At 43.4% G+C, this 21,232-nt stretch overlaps 1 long non-coding RNA gene across 1 annotated transcript in view; it reads left to right on the top strand.

The window, feature by feature from the left end:
- Positions 1 to 21,232, top strand: part of LOC134345336 (uncharacterized) — a 72,588-nt gene that overhangs the window by 38,749 nt on the left and 12,607 nt on the right. Inside the window, exon 4 of the long non-coding RNA XR_010017659.1 lies at positions 4,736 to 5,042. This is a non-coding gene — a long non-coding RNA (uncharacterized LOC134345336). The remainder of the gene's footprint in view (positions 1 to 4,735; positions 5,043 to 21,232) is intronic.

The raw sequence follows: 21,232 nt of genomic DNA, 5'->3' as shown, positions 1-21,232 counted from the left end.
GCGTAGAAGAGTAGTCCAGTTCTGTCGTTAATCTTTCTGAGTACTCACTTTTAACCTCCCCTGTATTCCCTCACCAGGGCTGCATGTTCAGGAGTGAAAAATCGAACCTCAATTAATCTCAGCTGTTTGTCCTGCATCCTCCTTCTGAAAATGGGTTTGAGGAGATCCAAGCTTGACTAATAGGGTCAACCCAGGAACAGCATAGCTAGTGCATTGTTGCTTGTGGAGTGTGCTGCATTGCAGTAAGCAAGGAGGAAGCTGACAGTGTTATTGTAGTGTGTTCTTCTGACATTGTTCACAGTGCTTTCTTTATAATCGGGACAAACATTTCACCAAGGCATTCATAGCTGGGTGGTACTATGCAGATTTAATATGTCTTATTCCATTCATTTCCAGGAATGACTGAAACTGTTCCGCCACAAACTGTGGTCTATTGTCACTAGGTCTTCTGGAACACCAGTCCTTGAGAAGAAGCTTCTCAACACATCAACAGTGTGTAAGGCTGTAGTGGAGGCTATTGGAAACACTTCTGGCCACTTTGTAGCTGCATCCACTATGACTAAGAAATTTGTGCCCATGAATGGTCTGGCAAAATCCACATGAATCCTCTGCTAGGCCAATGCAGGCCATTCCCAGGGATGGAGAGGCACTGCTCTTGGCATCTTCTGGATTTGCTGTGTTACGTACCCCGTAACTGGGTTGCCAAACCAGCAGAAATGGATCACTCAGTTGGAGTCTGGAGTACTAGAACTAAGAAAGTTTTATTAAAGAAACAAGCAACACAGTAATCGAAAGGATAATAAATGCAACAGTTCAGCGATGATAAACACACATGTGCACAGAATTAAGATAACAGCATCAATCAAGCTTTATCGTTGTCTAGGGGTAAATGACCAAATTTCAAAGTGACTCAAATTTCAGTCCAGTTTAGTAGTTCAGTTCGCAGTAATCGTTGCCATGGCGATGGACAACGTGGGGGAAGAGAGAGAGAGAACAGGAACAACTGATCATTCAGACACGGCTTCACTCACAGACCTGCGAGATGGCTCACAAGCAGCTTTTTGGGCAGGTCCTTGGTGATGTCACCTGAGGTCACCGACTGTGACCCCTCCTCCAGATGCGGTCGATCCTCTGCAGTGAACCCGGCACCCAAGCAAGGGCGGACACACACCGGGTTCCCGCTGATCGTACCTTTCCATCCTGGCCGTTGTCTGATACTTCTCACCGACTCGTGAGAGGCGTACCACTTCCAGGGTCTCGTTACCTCGGGTGTCGTGTGTGTCCTGCCTTAGCGAACCTGTCCCTTTTTATCCCCCTGCTGGGGCATCGCCTGTCCACCACTTCAAACAGTTCAGGGTTCAAAGGGGGAGCCGCTCCAGACAGCTCTCTCTCCCCCGTCCCTTCATTACACATCTCCAGACGCTGTTCCATTGTTCCTTATCTCTCCTTCCCCTGAGGGCAGGTGGCAGACCACTTGCTGATGTCACTGATGCTAACCCAGGCCAGCAAACATCTTAATTTTATGTGTATTCTCGTCACAGCTGGCATCCCACACAATGCATGGAAAGATGCTTGATCTACTGATCTATCTCGGGCTATCAGATAAAGCTTTGAGAAGTTTTCCTTTTTCTGAAAGACATTAGTGAAAAAGATGGTTTTGAGTCAGTCTGGTAATAGAGTGGCCCCAATTATTGACAGTATTATTATTCTTATTTATTTATTTTAATTGTAATCCCATAACTGTTCTGGTGGGATTTGAACTGTCATGTCAAAATCAGTAATCCAGAGTTTGTGGATACTACAATATATTATGCACTTCTGAATGCTTTTATTAGCTTTGGGATAAACTGAGAAGATTTTTGGATGTATTTTGTGACTGACTGTAGATAATGGAAAATCATCATTTTGTTTTGTACTCCAAGTTTTCCCTTGGAAAACATTCTGTTTCAAGAGAAGTATTAGGCTGAGTACAGAGAACTTGACAATCCAATTTTGCATGATCTATGCGTGAAGGAGGAGAAACCTCTTGCGGGCTCAGGGAAGATGAATTAATTGGAAGCACAATAAAAGAAGCAGGCACTTTTACCATTACCCTCAAATGGAGAGTTTGGGGACATTTTAAATATTAATAATCTTTTTGAGGCTTTTGTCACAGAACTTATAGAAACATAGAAAATAGGTGCAGGAGTAGGCCATTCGGCCCTTCGAGCCTGCACCGCCATTTGTTATGAGCATGGCTGATCATCCAACTCAGAACCCTGCACCAGCCTTCCCTCCATACCCCCTGATCCCCGTAGCCACAAGGGCCAGATCTAACTCCCTCTTAAATATAGCCAATGAACTGGCCTTAACTGTTTCCTGTGGCAGAGAATTCCACAGATTCACCACTCTCTGTGTGAAGAAGTTTTTCCTAATCTCGGTCCTAAAAGGCTTCCCCTTTATCCTCAGCTGTGACCCCTCATTCTGGACTTCCCCAACATCGGGAACAATCTTTCTGCATCTAGCCTGTCCAATCCCTTTAGGATTTTATACGTTTCAATTAGATCCCCCCTCAATATTCTAAATTCCAACGAGTACAAGCCCAGTTCATCCAGTCTTTCTTCATATGAAAGTCCTGCCATCCCAGGAATCAATCTGGTGAACCTTCTTTGTACTCCCTCTATGGCAAGGATGTCTTTCCTCAGATTAGGGGACCAAAACTGCACACAATACTCCAGGTGTGGTCTCACCAAGGCCTTGTACAACTGCAGTAGTACCTCCCTGCTCCTGTACTCGAATCCTCTCGCTATAAATGCCAGCATACCATTTGCCTTTTTCACCGCCTGCTGTATCTGCATGCCCACTTTCAATGACTGGTGTATAATGACACCCAGGTCTCGTTGCACCTCCCCTTTTCCTAATTGGCCACCATTCAGATAATAATCTGTTTTCCTATTTTCGCCACCAAAGTGGATAACTTCACATTTATCCACATTAAATTGCATCTGCCATGAATTTGCCCACTCACCCAACCTATCCAAGTCACCCTGCATCCTCTTAGCATCCTCCTCACAGCTAACACTGCCGCCCAGCTTCGTGTCATCCGCAAACTTGGAGATGCTGCATTTAATTCCCTCATCCAAGTCATTAATATATATTGTAAACAACTGGGGTCCCAGCACTGAGGACCCCACTAGTCACTGCCTGCCATTCTGAAAAGGTCCCGTTTATTCCCACTCCTTGCTTCCTGTCTGCCAACCAATTCCCTATCCACGTCAATACCTTACCCCCAATACCATGTGCTTTAAGTTTGCACACTCATCTTCTGTGTGGGACCTTGTCAAAAGCCTTTTGAAAATCCAGATATACCCCATCCACTGGTTCTCCCCTATCCACTCTACTAGTTACATCCTCAAAAAATTCTATGAGATTCGTCAGACATGATTTTCCTTTCACAAATCCATGCTGACTTTGTCCGATGATTTCACCGCTTTCCAAATGTGCTGTTATCACATCTTTGATAACTGACTCCAGCAGTTTCCCCACCACTGACGTTAGGCTAACCGGTCTATAATTCCCCGGTTTCCCTCTCCCTCCTTTTTTAAAAATTGGGGTTACATTAGCCACCCTCCAATCCTCAGGAACTAGTCCAGAATCTAACGAGTTTTGAAAAATTATCACTAATGCATCCACTATTTCTTGGGCTACTTCCTTAAGCTCTCTGGGATGCAGACCATCTGGCCCTGGGGATTTATCTGCCTTTAATCCCTTCAATTTACCTAACACCACTTCCCTACTGACATGTATTTCGCTTAGTTCGTCCATCTCACTGGACCCTCTGTCCCCTACTATTTCTGGAAGATTATTTATGTCCTCCTTAGTGAAGACAGAACCAAAGTAATTATTCAATTGGTCTGCCATGTCCTTGCTCCCCATAATCAATTCACCTGTTTCTGTCTGTTTATGTGTCAGCTTTGAAGTTATTGGGAAAAAAAATATTAATTACAGATAGATCAACCAACCATGCAGCATGATTCATTGAAAAATATGGTTGGGAGTACTTTTAAATATTTCTTTGAAAATAGCACCTGAGTTTCTACATCAAAATATCGTTATGTTGTGTTTCCCTTATAAGAAGTACTTTGGAATTACTGTTTCACATGAGCTTACTAACTAATTAACTTATCGAGCTGCGATCAGTATTTTGAATGCTCTATTGGGAATCATTATTTCTCATATCGATGACCTGATCTCCCTTTGTCATTGCCTCAGCATGAGTCCTGAAATTACTGATGTCTTTGTGGGCTGTTTTATGCTGGAGAGGGAAATTCTCATGAATGCAACGAATTCTAGTTTACAAAAATTGGAAATCTTCCACACACAGAAACAAGAACACAGGTCATGTTCTGAAGACCAAGAAAAAATGACAATGGTAATAACTTGCAATGTAATGGGAAGTTCAAGAGTTTAGGAGGAGCAAAATATATATATATATAAAAAATACAAGTGAAGGAGGAAAGGAAAGCAGGTGATGGTGAATTGGGTAGAGATAATAAAGTAAAAAGAAAGGCTGAAATGAGAAGGTATGGAATGAGCCTGATACTGAGTATAAAATATTTAATGAACCATGTCTGTACTACATGAAAAGTTCAGAGGGCGAAGCTTAGTCAAGATGGCACTAAACAATGACTCCTTTGCATGCATCTTCGGAAACAGCTCTATTTCCATCTTTAATACCTGTATGTTTCCCTTTCAGGGTTCTTTTGAAGGCCCTGACCTGGAGTTCCACGCTGAATTCGGTTCTTTGTGGGAATGGGACCTGTTCGCAGGGTTTCATGACTGGCTGTTATCCGACATGCCAAGGGCGCGGCCTAAGAGTTCAGCTCTCCTTTGGAGACCTAGGATCTTGGGGCTTTGGAGACGGGCGGATCGAAGGTCGGTGTCCCAACATACTGGTGTGTCGTGGGAGCCGGAGGATCTTTGACTGTGTGCCCAGAGACCTGAGATCTTTGGTCACAGAGCTCGGAAAAAGCGATGCAATGGACTTTTAACATTGTAAACCGGTGAGTTGATTGTTATCTCTCCCCTTTCGCTGTGAAATGGAGACATCTCTTTCTCCCTTATTAGGGAGAGAGAGAGAACTGTGGTATATCGAATACTGGGTGAACACGTAGTCTTTGGAGTACTGCAAGTCTGTGTCTTTGCTGTTGGCTTTGCTGCACACTTGAGTGCTCAGTGGCAGTGCCAATACTTTTTTTTGCCGGTGGGGGGAGGGGGGATCGTTGCTTGCTGCTGCTTACGTGTGGGAGGGAGGGGAGCTGGGGGGGACTTTGGAGTTCTAACATTTATCTATCATTCATTCTTTGGGGCACTCCTCTGTTTTCGTGGATGGTTGTGCAGCAAAGCATTTCAGGATGTATATTGTATACATTTCTCTGTCATTAAATATACTTTTGAAATCTTTGAAGACTTAAAAACTTCAAAGTTCAAATTAAATACACTATCAAAGTAAATACATGACATCATATAGAACCCAGAGATTTATTTTCTTGCAGGCATACTCCATGTATCCATAATAGAATAATAACATAATAGAATCAATGAAAGACCAAAAACTGGGACATTCAACGAGTGTGCAAAAGACGACAAACTGTGCAAAGACAGAATGAAAAACAAAATCAATATCAAGAACATGAGATGAAGAATCCTTGAAAGTGATTCCAAAGGTTGTGGGAACATTTCAATGATGGGGCAAGTGGAGATGAGTGAAGTTATTCCCTCAATGATTAGGTTCAAGAATCTGGTGGTTGAGGGGTAATAACTGTTTCTGAACCTGGTGGTGTGAGTCCAGAGTCTTCTGTACCTTCTTCCTGATGGCAGCAGTGAGAAGGGAGCATGATCTGGGGGGTGGGGGACCCAGATAATGGATGCCAGTTTTCTATGCCATAGAAACATAGAAAACCTACAGCACAATACAGGCCCACAGAGTTGTGCCGAACATGTTCCTACCTTAGAAATTACCAGGCTTACCCACAGTCCTCTATTTTACAAAGCTACCTGTACCTATCTAAAAGTCTCTTAAAAGACCCTATCGTATCTGCCTCCAACACCGTTGCTGGCAGCCTATTCCACGCACTCACCACTCTCTGAGTGGAAAAAACTTACCCCTGACATCTCCTCTGTACCTACTCCCCAGCACCTTAAACCTGTGACCTCTTGTGGCAAGCATTTCAGCCCTGGGAAAAAGCCTTTGACTATCCACACGATCAATGCCTCTCATGATCTTATACACCTCTATCAGATCACCTCTCATCCTCTGCCGCTCCAAGGAAAAAAGGTCGAGTTCAATCAACCTATTCTCATAAGGCATGCTCCCCAATCCAGGCAACATCCTTGTAAATCTCCTCTGCACCCTTTCTATGGCTTCCACATCCTTCCTGTAGTGAGGCGACCAGAACTGAGCACAATATTCCAAGTGTGGTCTCACCAGGGTCCTATATAGCTGCAACGTTACCTCTCGGCTCTTAAACTCAATCCCACGATTGATGAAGGCCAATACACCATACGCCTTCTTAGCCACAGTGTCAACCTGCACAGCTGCTTTGAACGTCCTATGGACTCGGACCCCAAGGTCCCTCTGATCCTTCACACCACCAAGAGTCTTCCCATTAATACTATATTCTGCAATCATATTTGACCTATCAAAATGAACCACTTCACACTTATCTGGGTTGAACTCCATCAGCCACTTCTCAGCCCAGTTTTACATCCTATCAATGTCCCGCTGTAACTTCTGACAGCCCTCCACACTATCCACAACACCTCCAACCTTTGTGTCATCAGCAAACTTACTAACCCATCCCTCCACTTCCTCATCCAGGTCATTTATAAAAATCACTAAGAGTAAGGGTCCCAGAACAGATCCCTGAGACACTCCACTGGTGACTGACCTCCATGCAGAATATGACCCATCTACAACCAGTCTTTGCCTTCTGTGGGCAAGCCAGTTCTGGATACACAAAGCAATGACCCCTTGGATCCCATGCCTCCTTACTTTCTCAATAAGCCTTGCATGTGGTACCTTATCAAATGCCTTGCTGAAATTCATATACACTACATCTACTGCTCTACCTTCATCAATGTGTTTAGTCGCATCCTCAAGAAATTCAATCAGGCTCATAAGGCATGACCTGCCCTTGAAACAGCCATGCTTACTACTCCTAATCATATTATACCACTCCAAATGTTCATAAATCCTGCCTCTCAGAATCTTCTCCAACAACTTACCAACCACTGAGGTAAGACTCTCTGGTCTATAATTTCCTGGGCTATCTCTACTCTTTTTCTTGAATAAAGGAACAACATCCGCAAACCTTCCAATCCTCCAGAACCTCTCCCGTCCTCATTGAAGATGCAAAGATCATCGCCAGAGGCTCAGCAATCTCCTTCCTTGCCTCCCACAGTAGCCTGGGGTACATCTCATCCGGTTCCGGCAACTTATCCAACTTGATGCTTTCCAAAAGCTCCAGCACATCCTCTTTCTTAATATTTACATGCTCAAGCTTTTCAGTCTGCTGCATGTAATCACTACAATCACCAAGATTTTTTTTCCATAGTGAATACTGAAGTAAAGTATTCATTAAGTACCTCTGCTATTTCCTCCGGTTCCATACACATTTTCCCACTGTCACACTTGATGGGTCCTATTCTTTCACATCTTATCCTCTTGCTCTTCACATACTTGTACAATGCCTTGGGGTTTTCCTTAATCCTGCCCGCTAAAGCCTTCTCATGGCCCCTTCTGGCTCTCCTAATTTCCTTCTTAAACTCCTTCCTATGAGCTTTATAATCTTCCAGATCTGTAACATTACTTAGCTCTCTGAACCTTTTGTAAGCTTTTTTTTCTTCTTGACCAGATTTATTACAGCCTTTGTACACCACGGTCCCTGTACCTACCATAACTTCCCTGTCTCATTGGAACGTACCTATGCAGAACTGCACACAAGTATCCCCGGAATATTTGCCACATTTCTTCCGTACTTTTTCCCTGAGAACATCTGTTTCCAATTTAAGGCTCCAATTTCCTGCCTGATAGCCTTATAATTCCCCTTAATCCAATTAAACACTTCTCTAACTTGTCTGTTCCTATCTCTCTCCAATGCTATTGTAAAGGAGATAGAATTATCATCACTATCTCCAAAATGCTCTCCCACTGAGAGATCTGACACCTGACCAGGTTCATTTCCCAATACCAAATCAAAGACAGTCTCTCCTCTTGTAGGCTTATCTACATATTGTGTCCAGAAACCTTCCTGAACATACCTAACAAACTCCACCCCATCTAAACCCCTTGCTCTAGGAAGATGCCAATTGATATTTGGGAAATTAAAATCTCCCATCACAACAACTCTGTTATTATTACACCTTACCAGGATCTGTATCTCTATCTGCTCCTCAATATGCCTGTTACTATTGGGCGGCCTATAAAAAAAACACCCAGTAAAGTTATTGACCCCTTCTTGTTCCTAACCTCCACCCACAGAAACTCCATAGACAATCCCTCCATAACGTCCACCTTTTCTGCAGCCATGACACTATCTCTGATCAACAGTGCCACACCCCCACCGCTTTTGCCTCCCTCCCTGTCCTTTCTGAAACATCTAAAACCCGGCACTTGAAGTAACCATTCCTGTCCCTGAGCCATCCAATGGCCACCACATCATATCTCCAAGAACTGATCCACGCTCTAAGCTCATCCGCTTCGTTCACAATACTCCTTCCATTAAAATAGACACATCTCAAACTGTCGGTCTGAGCACGTCCCTTCTCTATCACCGGCCTATCCTCCCTCTCAAACTGTCTACAAGCTTTCTCTATTTGTGAGCCAACCTCCTCTTCCCCAGTCTCTTCAGTTTGGTTCCCATCCCCCCGACAATTCTAGTTTAAACTCTCCCCAGTAGCCTTAGTAAACCTTCCTGCCAGGATATTCGTCCCTCTGGGATTCGAGTGCAACCCGTCCTTTTTGTACAGGTCACACCTGCCCCAAAAGAGGTCCCAATGATCCAGAAATCTGAATCCCTGCCCGCTGCTCCAATCCAGTAGCCACGCATTTATTCTCCATCTCACTCTATTCCTATACTCGCTGTCACGTGGCACAGGCAGTAATCCCGAGATTACTACCTTTGCGGTCCTGTTTCTCAACTTCCTTCCAAACACCCTGTAGTCTTTTTTCAGGACCTCTTCCTTTTTCCTACCTATGTCATTGGTACCAATATGTACCACAACCTCTGGCTGTTCTCCCTCCCACTACAGGATATCTTAGACATGATCTGAAACATCTCTGACCCTGGCATCTGGGAGGCAAACTACCATCCCACGGTGACCAGGTCTCCAGCACTGAGCCTGGCATTGTGATGCAGGAGGGAAGGAGGAAGAAGAGGAATGCGGTAGTCATAGGGGATTCCATAGTCAGGGGAATGGACAGAAGACTCTGTGAGCCTGATAGAGATACCCGCATGGTATGTTGCCTCCTAGGTGCCAGGGTACGGGATGTCTTGGATCGGGTCCAGAGTATTCTGAAGGGGGAGGGTGAGCAGCCAGTTGTCTTGGTACATGTTGGTACCAATGACATAGACAGGACAAGGGAGGAGGTCCTGAAGAGAGATTTTCGAGAGTTAGGAAGGAAGCTGAGAAGCAGGACCTCCAGGGTAGTAATCTCAGGATTGCTACCTGTGTCACGTGCTAGTGAGGACAAGAATAGTAGGATCAGGCAGATGAATGCATGGCTGAGAGACTGGTGCAGGGGGCAGGGCTTCAGATTCTTGAATATTTGGGATCTCTTCTAGGGGAACTATGATCTGTTCAAAATGGACAGGTTACACCTGAACCCGAAGGGGACCAATATCCTGGCGGGAAGGTTTAATAGAGCTGTTAGGGAGGGTTTAAACTAATTTGACAGGGGGATGGGAACCCGAATGATAGAGTGGAGGAAGGAGAAAACAGAAATAAATCTAAGATAGTGAGCAGTAAAGATGTCAGGAAAGACAGGCAGATGATGGAGCAAATTTGTAGCCATTGGGATGAGTTGCAGTGCAATAAAGTTGCAGTGAAATCAAAGCGAAAAGTATCAAATACTGGTCTTAAGGTGTTATACTTAAATGCACGCAGCATAAGGAATAAGGTGGATGATCTTGTCGTACAGCTACAGACTGGCAGGTATGATATTGTGGCCATCACTGAGACATGGCTAAAGGATGTATGTCTCTGGGAGCTGAACATCCAAGGATACACGGTGTATCGGAAGGATAGGAAGGTAGGCAGAGGGGGAGGCATGGCTTTATTGGTAAGAAATTATATTAAATCATTAGAAAGAGGTGATATAGGATCGGAAGGTGCAGAATCTTTATGGGTTGAGCTAAGAAATCGCAGGGGTAAAAGGACCCTGATGGCAGTTATTTATAGGTCTCCAAACAGCTGCAGTGATGTGGACTACAAATTACAACAGGACATAGAAAAGGCTTGTCAGAAGGGCAGTGTTATGATAATTGTGGGGGATTTTAACATGCGAGTGGATTGGGAAAATCAGGTCGGCACTGGATCTCGAGAGAGAGAATTTGTAGAATGTCTGCGAGATGGCTTTTTAGAACAGCTTGTTGTTGAGCCCACTAGGGGATCGGCTGTACTGGATTGGGTATTGTGTAATGAACCGGAGGTGATTAGAAGGATTGAGGTGAAGGAACCCTTAGGAGGCAGTGATCATAACATGATTGAGTTCACTGTGGAATTTGAAAAAGAGAAGCCGAAATCTGATGTGTCAGTGTTCCAGTGGAGTAAAGGAAATTATAGTGGCATGGGAGAGGAACTGGCCAAAGTTGACTGGAAAGGGACACTGGTGGGAAGGACGGCAGAGCAGCAGTGGCTGGAGTTTATAAGAGAAGTGAGGAAGGTGCAAGACAGGTATATTCCAAAAAAAAAAAGATATTTTCGAATGGGAAAAGGATACAACTGTGGCTGACGAGAAGTCAAAGCCAAAGTTAAAGCAAAGGAGAGGGCATACAAAGAAGCAAAAATTAGTGGGAAGACAGAGGATTGGGAAGTTTTTAAAACCTTGCAAAAAGAAACTAAGAAGGTCATTGAGAGGGAAACGATTAACTATGAAAGGAAGCTGGCAAGTAATATCAAAGAGGATACTAAAAGCTTTTTCAAGTATTTCAAGTATATAAAGAGTAAAAGACAGTTGAGAGTAGATATAGGTCCGATAGAAAATGATGCCGGAGAAATTGCAATGGGAGATAAGGAGATGGTGGAGGAACTGAACGAGTAATTTGCATCAGTCTTCACTGAGGAAGACATCAGCAGTATACCGGACACTCAAAGATGGCAGAGAAGAGAAGTGTGCGCAGTCACAATTACGACAGAGAAAGTACTCAGGAAGCTGAATAGGCTAAAGGTAGATAAATCTCCCAGACCAGATGGAATGCACCCACGGGTTCTGAAGGAAGTAGCTGTGGAGATTGCGGAGGCATTAGCGATGATCTTTCAAAAGTCGATAGATTCTGGCATGGTTCCGGAGGACTGGAAGACTGCAAATGTCACTCCGCTATTTAAGAAGGGGGCAAGGAAGCAAAAAGGAAATTATAGACCTGTTAGCTTGACATCGGTGGTTGGGAAGTTGTTGGAGTTGATTGTCAAGGATGAGGTTACAGAGTACCTGGAGGCACATGACAAGATAGGCAGAACTCAGCATGGATTCCTTAAAGGAAAATCCTGCCTGACAAAGCTATTACAAATTTTGAGGAATTTACAAGTAGGCTAGACAAGGGAGATGCAGTGGATGTTGTATATTTGGATTTTCAGAAGGCCTTTGACAAGGTGCCACACATGAGGCTACTTAACAAGATAAGAGCCCATGGAATTATGGGAAAGTTACATACGTGGATAGAGCATTGACTGATTGGCAGGAAACAGAGAGTGGGAATAAAGGGATCCTATTCTGGTTGGCTGCCGGTTACCAGTGGTGTTCCACAAGAGTCTGTGTTGGGGCCGTTTCTTTTTACATTGTACATCAATGATTTGGATTATGGAATAGATGGCTTTGTGGCTAAGTTTGCTGACAATACGAAGATAGGTAGAGGGGCTGGTTGTGCTGAGGAAACGGAGAGTCTGCAGAGAGACGTGAATAGATTGGAAGAATGGGCAAAGAAGTGGCAAATGAAATACAATGTTGGAAAGTGTATGGTTATGCACTATAGCAGAAGAAATAAATGGGCAGACTATTATTTAAATGGGGAGAGAATTCAAAGTTCTGAGATGCAACGGGATTTGGGAGTCCTCGTACAGGATACCCTTAAGGTTAACCTCCAGGTTGAGTCGGTGGTGAAGAAGGCGAATGCAATGTTGGCAGTCATTTCTAGAGGAATAGAGTATAGGAGCAGGGATGTGATGTTGAGGCTCCATAAGGTGCAGGTGAGACCTCACTTGGAGTACTGTGGACAGTTTTGGTCTCCTTATTTAAGGAAGGATGTGCTGACTTTGGAGAGGGTACAGAGAAGATTCACTAGAATGATTTCGGGAATGAGAGGGTTAACATATGAGGAATGTTTGTCCGCTCTTGGACTGTATTCCTTGGAGTTTAGAAGAATGAGGGAAGACCTCATAGAAACATTTCGAATGTTAAAAGGCATGGACAGAGTGGATGTGGCAAAGTTGTTTCCCATGATGGGGGAGTCTAGTACGAGAGGGCATGACTTAAGGATTGAAGGGCACCCATTCAGAACAGAAATGCAAAGAAATTTTTTTAACCAGAGGATGGTGAATCTATGGAATTTGTTACCACAGGTGGCAGTGGGGGCCAAGTCATTGGGTGTATTTAAGGCAGAGATTGATAGGTATCTGAGTAGCCAGGGCATCAAAGGTTATGGTGAGAAGGCGGGGGAGTGGGACTAAATGGGAGAATGGATCAGCTCATGATAAAATAGCGGAGCAGACTTGATGGGCCAAATGGCCGACTTCTGCTCCTTTGTCTTATGGTCTTATGGTCTTATGGTCATCCGTGTTTCTTTCCTGCATCCACAGAATCACCTGTCTGCCCCCCCCCCCCCAGCTATAGAGTCCTCTGTCACTGCTGACATCTTTTTCCTTTCCCTACCCTTCTGAGTCACAGGGTAAGATTCTGTGCCTGAGGCACGGCCACTGTCGCTTCTCCCAGGTAGGCTGTCCCCCCTTAACAGTACTCAAACAGGAGTACTTATTGTCAAGGGGTACAGCCACAGGGGTACTCTCTAGTACCTGACTCTTCCCCTTCCCTCTCCTGACTGTTACCCACTTGTCTGTCTCCTGTGGCCCCGGTGTGACCACCTGCCTATAACTCATTTCTATCACCTCCTCGCTCTCCTTGACCAGATGAAGGCCATCGAGCTGCATCTCCAGTTCCCTAACACGGTCCCTTAGGAGCTGCAGCTCGACACACCTGGTGCAGGTATGGCCGTCCGGGAGGCTGGGAGACTCCAGGACCTCCCACATCTGACACCGAGCACAGAAAACTGACCTCACACTCATACTACTTCCTTTCCGCAATTAACACAAGTATACCTACCTCGCCTCTTCCCATTACCAGCTAAGCCCATTGAGCCAAAGTCCTATCACTTTGCTGCTTCTCACTGCGCTGCCCGCTGGATATGGCGGTCTTCTTTTTAAACCTTTTGTGGTCTACTGCCTGACCTCACGCGCCTGCGCAGTTTCACCTCTCTTTTATCCCGAGTGGTAAGAAACTCCCTTCACTCCGAAAAATCAGCCATTCACTCACAGCCGCCTTGCTACGAATCAAAAACTGTTGAAGATTCCTTGCCTTTTTAAACCTTTCGCGCTCTACTGGCTGACGTCAAGCGCCTGCGCAGCCTCGCCTCTTTTACCCCGAGTAGTAAAAAAAACTCCCTTTGCTCTGAAAAATCAGCCGTTCACTCGCAGCCTTCTTGCTCCGAATCAAAAAATATGCTTTATTTAAATGTACTGAATGGTGGGGAGAGCTTTACCCATGATGGTTTGGGTTATATTCATTTCCTTTTGTAAGATGTTCCATTCAAGGGCATTGGTGTTTCCATACCGGGCTGTTACGCAGCCAGTCAATATACTCTCCACCAAACATCTACAGAATTTTTAGATATTATTTCAAATCTTCGTAAACTCTTAAAGTATTAGAGGCACTGCCATGCTTTCTTTGTACGTGCACTTATGTGTTGGGTCCAGGACAGATCCTCTGAAATAACACTGATGAAACTAAGGTTGCTGACATTCTTTACATCTGATCCTCCGGTGAGGACTGACCCATGGACCTCTGAGGTGAAACACAACTTTCATTAACTAGAAGTGTAATAATGCTAATTTTATTTACATAGAAGGCTAAGAAGTTTGCTTTTATAGAAGAGACAACATAGACAATCAACTTGAAATTGTCCTGTGGTGTCCTGCTGGTTCTGCCTTCATTGATCTGAGCTGCTCTTGTATTTAAATTTGTTCATCATCCTTCCCATAGATTAACATAAAATAATCAGTACTTTGCCCTTAGCGTAGTTTCAATCAGGATTTCTGATTGCATTAATGCCTTTGTTGATTTTTAAAATTTTTATTTTATATGTTTTATTTATCTGTGAGTTTGCTTTGACTACCAGAGTAATATTTCAATGTTATTGATGGACAGCATTGGATAGAAATAGATCAAAATATGTTAGCAAATGCCAGGCTTGTTGGTGATGTGCTGATAATCGGGATGTTCGGTGTTCCACTGTATTGACAAATCAAGCTTTTTCAATCAAACAGGATTTAGTGTACTCTCAGACCTCTCAAATAGTCCAAAAGATCCTTGCAATTCACTTCATTTTTCAACCTCCAGTCATCGCAAAAGATTTCCTCAGGGCAAAAAGTGATTGGAATACAATCTACCTATGCATTATTGAATAGCAACTTCTGACAACCTCCACAATTACAACAATCTCAGCCTCCTGTGGAGTCAACTCAACCATGAAAACTTGCACTCACTTGTAAGTCCCACTGAGAGCCCTAGCAGTCAACCACTGTGTAACTTACAATTGCTTCCTAATATATCACATAAATGAATGACAGGCCTGATTATGTAATGTGTAGAGTAGATGCTTCCTTCATCTCACACTGTGTTTAACCTGTGTATGAAGTAATGGAAGTGATTTGCAACTCTTACTCACCCACTGCATAACCTGAAATACAAACAGTCAGTAGTTGAGAATTTGCCTACCAATAGATGCCTAATGCTGGTCCATTGTATTTTAAAGACTGGTCTACAACAGGACAAACGGCATGTTTTACTATTTCAAGAAGGGTATTCATTCCTTTTCAACAGGATTGTCTTTGAAAGTTTAATTTAATTGAACAAGTTATTCTACAACTGTTCCCAGAGGGCTGTAGAGAGATTGTGACTAGAGCTCCAGTGATATGGGTTTGATCCGGTGACATGGGTTGCTGCCTCTATGGATTTTGCATATTCCTCCTGTGAGGCTACGTCCACACTATGCCGGATAATTTTGAAAACAAAGCTTTTTCTCTTCGTTTGCACCCTCTGTCCACACTAAAACGGCGTTTTCATCCCCCAAAAACAGAGATTTTCAGAAATGGTCTCCAGAGTGAATAAGTCTGAAAACGCCTAATATCCGTTGCAGTGTGTATGGGGTAACCGGAGCTTTTTAAAACAGCTGCCATGACGTGCCGGAACAGATGGCGGCAGCACGGCATTTCGTTGTTTTCTTATTATTATTATTATTCATAATATTATTACTACTTTATTGTCACCAAACAATTGATACTAGTGCGTACAATCATCACAGCAATACTTGATTCTGTGCTTCGCAGAACCTAACAATTTCAGAACAGACGGCAACGAGACTGAAGCCAGAAGAGTTAGAAATGTACTCACCAAGTACTTTGACCCATAGCTTACTGAATAAATAAGTATTCTCACTTTGCCCTGTTTTCTGTCCTTGCTTGTATGAAGGTGGTTTACCTATTTATGCAAGTACTTCTCTGACAATAGATGTGTAACAGCCTAATGTAACATTGTGTGGAAATATAAGATAACACTGATGCAGACATGTTTTATACATTTAACAAGGTGCTTTATTAATGCAACAGAGTTAGTCAGTTTTTCAATGTTCGTCATCAGCCGTGAACTCCCTGTCGGTTGCCTCCATACACTCCAGTATTTGTTTTTTTTAGTTTTAAGTCCTCCTGCGCGAGAAAACCAAGAGCAATTCCTTTTAAGTTTTTCTACTCTGTAACTGGACAAACGCGCACCAAGTATACCGACTCCCCTTCACTTGTTTTCTGTGTGTCCTGCGCATGCCCAGTAGGAGGAGATTTGCCCAATTATCCATTTAATGTGGACAGAGATATTTTGAAAAACGCTTAGTGTGGACGCCTATCATTTTTACTTGAAACCGGCGTTTTCAGAATTATCCGGTGTAGTGTGGACATAGCCTGAGTCTGGATGGTTTGCCGGGATCTCTGTTGTTTCCTTTACACATCAACGATCTGATGGTAAGTTAATTGGCCATTATAAATTGCATTTTCAATCATTACCTTGCACTGCTCAGCTGTCACTTCCAACTGCATTTGTTCAACAGGTGTGTGCAATGCTAGAATAGCACTTATTGCGCATACCTGATTATACCTGAGCTCAAGTGGTCATTTCAGAGTCAAACATATAAATGAATATGCCTTTATTTACATGATAAACCAAATAAGTTTAGCAAATATTTTTTGAAAGATATCATAAAAGCAAATAGATTTTGATGCAATTCTGGTCGTTTTGTCACTATTATAGACACTAAATATATAAGACCAGTTTACATTGGAACAGAGTTAGATCATCTGGCCCATTGTGTCTGCTTTGCCATTCCATTATTATCCCTCTCAATTCCATTCTCTGCCTTCTCCTCATAATCTTTGATGCCCTTACTAATTCAGAACCTATCAACCTTGGCTTTAAATATACCAAATTACTTGGCCTCCACAGCTGTCTGTGGCAACAAATTCCATAGATTCACTATCCTCTAGATAAAGAAATTCTTCCTTTTCTCTGCTATAAAGGGACCTCCTTGCTTTCTGAGGCTGTGCCCTCTGGTCCTAGACTCCCCAACTATGAGAAACATCCTCTCCTAGTCCACTCTATCTATGTCTTTCAATATTCGATAGGTTTCAATGAGATCCCCACTCATTCTTTTAAACTCCAGAGAGTAAAGGTCCTGTGTCATCAAATGCTCCTCACACCATAACCCTTTTATATCCAGGATCATTCTTGTGAACCTCCGCTGGACCTTCTCCAATGCTAGCACATCCTTTCTTGCACAACACAGAAACTTGCCCTTTGGCTCAATTTGTCCATGCTTACTAGTTGCCAACCTGAACTAGTCCTGTTTTAAAGATTTAAGGTTCATTTATTTTCAAAGCATACATCTCCAAAATTCTTCTGCAGTTACCCACAAATCCAAGAAAGAAAAGAACAGCAGCACGAACATCAACCCTCCCTGCACAAAAAAAGAACAAAAATGGAACAGGCACATTGACCTCCAGATCCCCTTCCCCCACACACAAAATGATGAGCGATTGTGTGAAAAACGCAGAATATAAAAACTGTAAGACTGAAAAAAAGTCCATAGTCCAAATCCATATCCAAAACGCAGAAAATCTGGGTAATATTCTCTGGGCACAGTGGCAGCTTCTCTCTCAGGCAGCAGAGCAATCCCACCAGTGATCAAAAGGCAGTCTCCCCTCTCCGGCAGCACTGCGATCCCACCAGCGATCAAATGTCAGGCAGCCAGCACTCACCTTCTGCATTCACCTAATGTTTCAGTCAGCCTTGCCACTTTAATCAGCGAACAACGGAAGCTTTAATCGGTAAAATGGAGGCGAAAATCAGCTCGCGTCCTGTCCCACAGCCTTTTCACCACGAGGTTTGTGCACACTGCCTCTGCTTCCTGGAATCCTCTGAGGCTGCAGAGTACTGAAACACTGATCTCCAAACTGCAAATCACATTCATCACTGTAATTCCCTTCCTGGGATTGAAAATGGACACATGGGGCTGGTGATCTGTCACTAGTGTCAGTAGTTGCCCATAGACATAGTGGTGGAATTTCTTTATTCCCCATACTAGACTTAGTACCTCCCGGTGAATCTGTGTGTAGTTGCATTCTGTGCTTGTCAGTGATTTTGAAGCAAATGCAATTGGACAATCAGAACCATCTTTCACGGTGTGTGGCAAAACGGCTTCAATGCCATAAGGGGACAAATCACACGCCAGTCAGATGGGCAGGGATGGGTCATAATGGGTGAGCAGTTCATCAGGTGTTATTAGTCGCTTTGTTTCCTTGAATGCTTTTTCACATCTTTCTGATCATACCCACTTGGCTCCTGTCTGTAATAGTGCACTCAATGGATACAGCACTCTAGCAATGTTTGAGAGAAACCAATGGTAGTAGTTTTAAATTGCCCAAGTATGACCTGAGTTGTGACACATTTTCCAGTTTGGGTGCCTGTAGCACTGCTTCAGTCTTCTCTTGTGACTTATGTAAGCCATGCTTGTCAATGACATGTCCACAATATGAGATGAAGTGCTCTTTATCACTTTTGCCAATCACAATCATGTCATCAAGCTGAGGGTAGCAGACACCAACAGAATCAACAAACTCATTCGTAAGGCCAGTGATGTTGTGGGGATGGAACTGGACTCTCTGACGGTGGTGTCTGAAAAGAGGATGCTGTCTAAGTTGCATGCCATCTTGGTCAATGTCTCCCATCCACTACATAATGTACTGGGTGGGCACAGGAGTACATTCAGCCAGAGACTCATTCCACCGAGATGCAGCACTGAGCGTCATAGGAAGTCATTCCTGCCTGTGGCCATCAAAGTTTACAACTCCTCCCTTGGAGGGTCAGACATCCTGAGCCAATAGGCTGGTCCTGGACTTATTTCATAATTTACTGGCATAATTTACATATTACTATTTAACTATTTATGGTTCTATTACTATTTATTATTTATGGACCAACTGTAATGAAAACCAATTTCCCCCGGGATTAATAATGTATGACTATGACATTGTGTTCCTGGGATATCCTGAAGCACTTGATCCATTACTCTTTTCCAAATTACTGGGACTGGTGCCACGCCAAGTACAAGACGATTATGCTGGAATAGTTGCTTGAGCGTATTGATTGTGAGAGCTTCCTGCTTTACTCCTCAGTCTGCACTTGCAGATAGGCTTGTGACAAATCAATCTTTGAAAACCTTTCCCCACCTGCCAAAGATGTAAAATTGCCTTCTATTTGTGGCAGGGGCTACTGCACAGAATGCAGCACCAGGTTTATGCCCACCTTGAAATGCCCACATATGTGCATGGCTCTGGCCTTCCCTTTCTTGATCACTGGGACAATGGATGTGGCCCAATCGCTTCACTCAACCTTGGAGAGAATTCCAGATGCCTCCAAGCTCTGCAGTTCAGCATCCACTTTAGGAAGTAGTGCGTAAGGCACTGGACGTGTTTTATGGAATCTTGGTGTTGCTGTTCCATCCAGTTTAATTCTGGCTTTCATGCCTTTGAGTTTACCAATCCCCTTCTCAAACACCTGCTCATTTGCATTAAGTACTATGCCAGTCTAGTTGGATTTTTCTCAGCCATTCATGTCTGAAAGCATAAGCTTCAAACAGTTGTGTTTGGCCTTTATACGTCACATTTACTTTCATTTTGGCTTTATGAGACATTTTTTCACCTGTGTAAGTCTTTAGCATCACTGAGGTCTTCTCTAATAGTACCTTAGAAAACAACCCGTTGTAGCTGGCCTCTGGAATTATGGTCAGATCTGACCATGTATCCAGCTCCATTTTCAGCTTTACACCAGACACAACTGTTGTAATCCAGATGATGATGTGATCTGCTTCATTTACACTATACAGTTCTAGCAATGTCAGTTCACATGTGTCAGACTCTATGTTGTCTAATTCTGTTTTCATTTGGTAACTTTACGTATTTGCTTAGGTTTGTGTTTGAGACTTTTCACTCTGTTGTGCTGTTTCTACCTGTTTTAGCCTCACGGAACTTGTGTCCACATAGCATGACTCCAGTTTGTCACGCTTGGTTCGGTCTCTTCCTATCTACAATACATCTGTGACACTTTACATGCCCTCAATCACTTCAGTCACTTCAGTTCTCTGGCCCTATTTGCCTCATTTTTATTTTCACTATGAATGTCCAGTCCCTATTGTTATGTTTGTTCTTAAGAAAGACAGACTTGGCATGGATAAACACTAGCACATTTTATTTACAAAAATGACTTCAGCTCAACACTGAGCACGTGCAAGCAGCTCAACAATGCCATTTCTGGTTCTGGGGTGAACCGCCTGCATTGTCCACTGGGAAGTGAAGTTTATTATGTATACACATTATAACACACCTTCCCCCTTTAAAGAAAAACAAGCACAATATTATGTCCTCATAAACCTGTAAGTAACAATACTGTTTTCCACCAAAGATATCTATAATAACTTCAATTGTAATGAGCAAATGCAGTCCCTTACATATCAATTTTCGATCAGTCTCTGAGGTGGTTTGACGATCATTTTTGTTCTCCTATTTGTTTCTACAGATGTAGAGCTTTCATTTGTTTTATTAATATTTGCATATTTCTGAGAACTGAGATCAACGTGTTCATTTTTTACCCATGCAGTCCCCTTTGGTGTAGTAAGTGACTCATCACAGATATGAATTGGAGCTTGCAAATGTAGTTCCACGTGGTCTTTCTGAGAGGTGTCCCCCACTCTCTCTGGATCAACTAGGAACATGTAGCTACTTCCTTTGGCATATATCCTTGCATGGACCATGTGCCAGAATTGTGATCTCGGATTCACACAACCTCCAGACTTCAGGACTGGTAGGCTTTTTGAAGTCTTGTTGTGATCCTGTTTTTGTTTGTCTTTTCCTTTCACCTTAGTGAATTTGACTTGTGTGCTCCTTTAGATGTCAACAGGTTTTCGTGTACTGGCAGGTTAGTGCGCATGCATTGACCTGTCAGCATTTGGACCGGTGAAAGGCCATTCTGCAGTGGTGCACTTTTGTAAATCATCAGCTTTTTGTGGAAGTTCTCTCATCCATCTTATACCATCTTCCTGAGACCCTTCACTACCTGACTGAACTCTTTGCTAGGTCATTTGATTTTAGGTGATATAGATTTGTA

Source organism: Mobula hypostoma, chromosome 4 (assembly GCF_963921235.1).
Source record: "Mobula hypostoma chromosome 4, sMobHyp1.1, whole genome shotgun sequence".
NCBI classification, from domain to species: domain Eukaryota; kingdom Metazoa; phylum Chordata; class Chondrichthyes; order Myliobatiformes; family Myliobatidae; genus Mobula; species Mobula hypostoma.
This window is presented reverse-complemented; position numbering and strand designations above follow the sequence as displayed.